This window comes from Onychomys torridus, chromosome 20 (assembly GCF_903995425.1).
Source record: "Onychomys torridus chromosome 20, mOncTor1.1, whole genome shotgun sequence".
NCBI lineage: Eukaryota > Metazoa > Chordata > Mammalia > Rodentia > Cricetidae > Onychomys > Onychomys torridus.
Genome location: NC_050462.1, coordinates 40,010,732 through 40,014,320, shown reverse-complemented (window position 1 = coordinate 40,014,320; position 3,589 = coordinate 40,010,732). Strand labels below are relative to the sequence as shown.

Genomic DNA, 3,589 nt, shown 5'->3' with positions numbered 1-3,589 from the left:
AGATGCACAAGTTCACAATTGTGGTTGGATTATAATATATTCTTTTTGTTGACATTTTTTTCGAGACAGGGTCTCTCTAAGTAGACCTGGAACTTGCTCTATAGATCAGGCTTGCTTTGAACTCACGGGGATCCACCTGCCTCTACCTCCTGCATCATTTATTTAAGATGTATACAGTGTTCTGCCTGCATGTATGCCTGTGTGCCAGAAGAGGGCACCAGATCTCATTTTAGATGGTTGTGAGCCACCATATGGTTGCTGGGAATTGAACTCAGGACCTCTAGAAGAGCAGCCAATGCCCCTAACCTCTGAGCCTTCTCTCCAGCCAGCCTCCTGCATCATATAATTTGTAAGAGGTGAACAGACAAAAAGTTAGAAAGTGCATAGTAAATATGAACTGCACTATCATCAATAATGTTAATAGGTTTTATATAGCACTATATCCAACAACTGCATGTGATACTTTCTGTTGTGTTTATTGTTGTTTTGAGGGCTTGTTATTTTCAAGCATACCTGGACTGTTTGCCGTGTACTAAGTGTTAAGATAGAACAGGTACTTAGTCACGGAAAAGCAATATTTAAAAGAGATAGAATTTGTCCAGACTGTGTTCTTGGGACATGATAGAAAACAATCAAAAGGACATCTAGAAAAGTTATGAAGTATTTGGAAATTAAACAGTGCCTTTCAAAGAAGGAATCACAGGAGGAGGAGGAAAAAATGCTTTTGAGACAAAGTCACTTTATGCATCCTTGGCTGGCCTGCAACTCACTCAATAAGCCAGGCTGGCTGCAAACTGGCCTCTGTCTCTCAAGTGCTGGGATTAAAGGTATGCCTCCCCATGCCCAGTTAAAACATATTTTTGATAAATGATAATGAATCAAGTATTCTTAAGTAGCTATGAAGGGGAAGTAAAAAGTAGAAGACAAGATGTAATGAAGAGCAGAAAGGACTACAATAAGAAAAATGAAGAGTTACCAAAACATTGATTCAATGAAAAACAAACAAAAAACAAAAAACCAAACCAAACCAAACCATAGTCTAAAAATAAGTTAAAAATTAAAAGTATTTGAAATTGTGATTTTTTTAAAAAAAGAGATAAAATGCAAATCATCAATAGCAAGAGTAAAAAATGAAGCATTATTAGAGACCCTACAGTTTAAAGCAATAACAAGTAGCTATCACAGTTAATGTTATACTGGCCAGCAACTTAGATGAAATTGAAATAGTTCCACTAAAACCACATTTTTTTGGTAAATAGGGTATTGTATGGTTCTGTATGTGTTACAGACATTATGTTTATAATTTGAAATTAAATAATTAGAATTATAATTTAAAATATCTACACCCAGATAGTTTACCTAATAAGATTTCCAAAATAGTTAAGAAATAACACCAACACCATAGCAACTGACAAACAGTAGCAAAGCTCTTACTACTGCTGTGCCCCCCCCACTTTCCTTTGGATTTTAGCCTCTATCTGAAAGCCAAAGAAACAGAATTTTTATAAACTTCTAGAAAATGTCTGAGTTCCATGGACAATGACTATATAAATCTTACTCATCGGTGTTTGCAAAATACTCAACACTTTCATAACTTCTGAACTCAATCTTTTTTTTCTTTTTTTAAATTTTCTTTTAAAATAAAGTTAAACAATACAACAGAAATTCGCGAGCTGACCCCCTGTCTACCCCTGGCTTCCCTCCCCTCCCCAGTCCTCAGCGCTGGCTCCCCTTCCTTCACTCCACTCATACAGACATGGGGTACCCAAGTGAGAAGAGGAAACTGCTCTATAGTACACAGGGACATCATGGAGGAGGTGAACCGTCCACATTCATGGTTAAACTGAGCAAGTCTGCATTTTCTGGGTTCTGAGCAGTTGCCTTCGTTAGCCAAACTGAAAGAAGAACTTCCCTGGGCCAGATGCTTCAAAGCTGAAGCCCCCAGGGCCACTGAAGAATGCCTTGAAGATGTTGTTTGCATCAAAATCGCCCAGTTCATGCCCTCCTCATCCAGGACCTGTCCACTGTTGTAACGAGTCTTTTGCTTGGGATCAGAGACGGTAAAGGTCTCTCCTTGAACTTCTTTTCTTCCTCCTTCTGAACTTCAGCGCTGGCCCCACTGTGCCAATCTGGATGGTGCATCAGGGATCCGGTAAACTTTCTTGATGTTGTCCTCAGAGGCATTCTTGTCAACTCCCAGGATCATGTGGTAATCTTTCCTCTTGCTCTTCTTCAGTTCCAGCTGTGCATTCTTAAGGAGCTGTTTGTGATCTTTTGTTTTCTCCGTCTGATACACTTTTTCATAGTCCCGTCCAGGTTCTTCATACTGCTCTGTGTCCATGTAACACTGAGCTCTTCTCAAATATGCTTTTATATAGGTGCTATTGAGTGTCACCACATTTGTACAGTCATCTATGGCATCGTCTAGCTTCCTAAGCTTGGAGTTAACTGAAGCCCGATTAACCGTAGTAGAGTTTAGCATTTGTTTTTATGTTGTTGGGGTCTACCCCCAAGGCTTCTGTGTACAGTTCATATGCTAGCTTGTAATTTCCTTCCTTAAATGCGTTATACCCGTCTTCTTTCTTGGCTTTCGTGGCTTTGGCATTTCTGCAAGCAACACAAGCCTTCTCGTAGTCAGGAGCCATCCAGAGAGCCTGCACAAAACAACTGAATGGCCTTCTCAATACAATCTTCATAATAAAGGCAAAGACCAGGGACATACAGAGCATCAGCACTGGTGGAATCCATGCGTAAAATGTCACTGGCCGCAAACTGTGCTTCTGGGTATCGACCCAGCATTGTTAAACATTCTGCTTTGAGGATTTTGAAGTGATGACAGGCAGGGGTGAATTCTAGGGCACGGTCCATGTAGAAAACAACCTTCTGGAAGTCTCGTTTTTCAAAATCCACTTCTGCTGTTTTCTCATACTCCATGACTGCATTGGCGTTCTTGAACTCCTATTGTGCCTGGGCATTTTTATGATCCAGTTCTAGGGCTCTTTGGAAACTGCGACATGCTGCCATTGCATTCCCAAGTGAGAGATAGCATGTGCCTTCTCGGAGGTGTGCCTGGACAAAACTGTCATTCACTCTCACTGACTGCTGTGCATCTCCGAGAGCTTCTTGGAACCGTGCAAGCATCATCGATGTGGCTGCCCGATTACCATAATAGCTAGCATTTTTAGGGCACATGTCTATGGCGTTTGTGTAATGGTTATAATTTCATTATAGTCCTTCTTAGCATAGTATGTGTCCCCTTGTTTCTTGAAGGATTCTGCTCCCCTCTTTGCTTCTCCGTCCTCCAGCAGTTCAGGTTCGGTCCCCGCCATCACCACATCACACTCTACAGTCGCTGCCATCTTACCATTGGACCCAACTCAATCTTTTCTAACGTTTTCATTCAAAACCAATCATTTGCCTTAGACTTGGGGAAAAGTCTATCAAATGTCAATGTATGACCAAAACTTTTAGGGCCTATCATGCCTGAGTTTCTCTTAGTGACAACCAACATTTTATTTCCTCCTTTCTTCAATGCTTTGGAATCAGGCCTTTCTGGAACAGAAACATTGGTCAGACCACATGTCCCCAA

General features: G+C 40.9%; 1 pseudogene; it reads right to left on the bottom strand.

Annotated features, from left to right (window-relative positions):
- Positions 1 to 1,882: 1,882 nt before the first annotated feature.
- On the bottom strand, positions 1,883 to 3,359 carry LOC118571210 (annotated as a pseudogene).
- Positions 3,360 to 3,589: the final 230 nt, after the last annotated feature.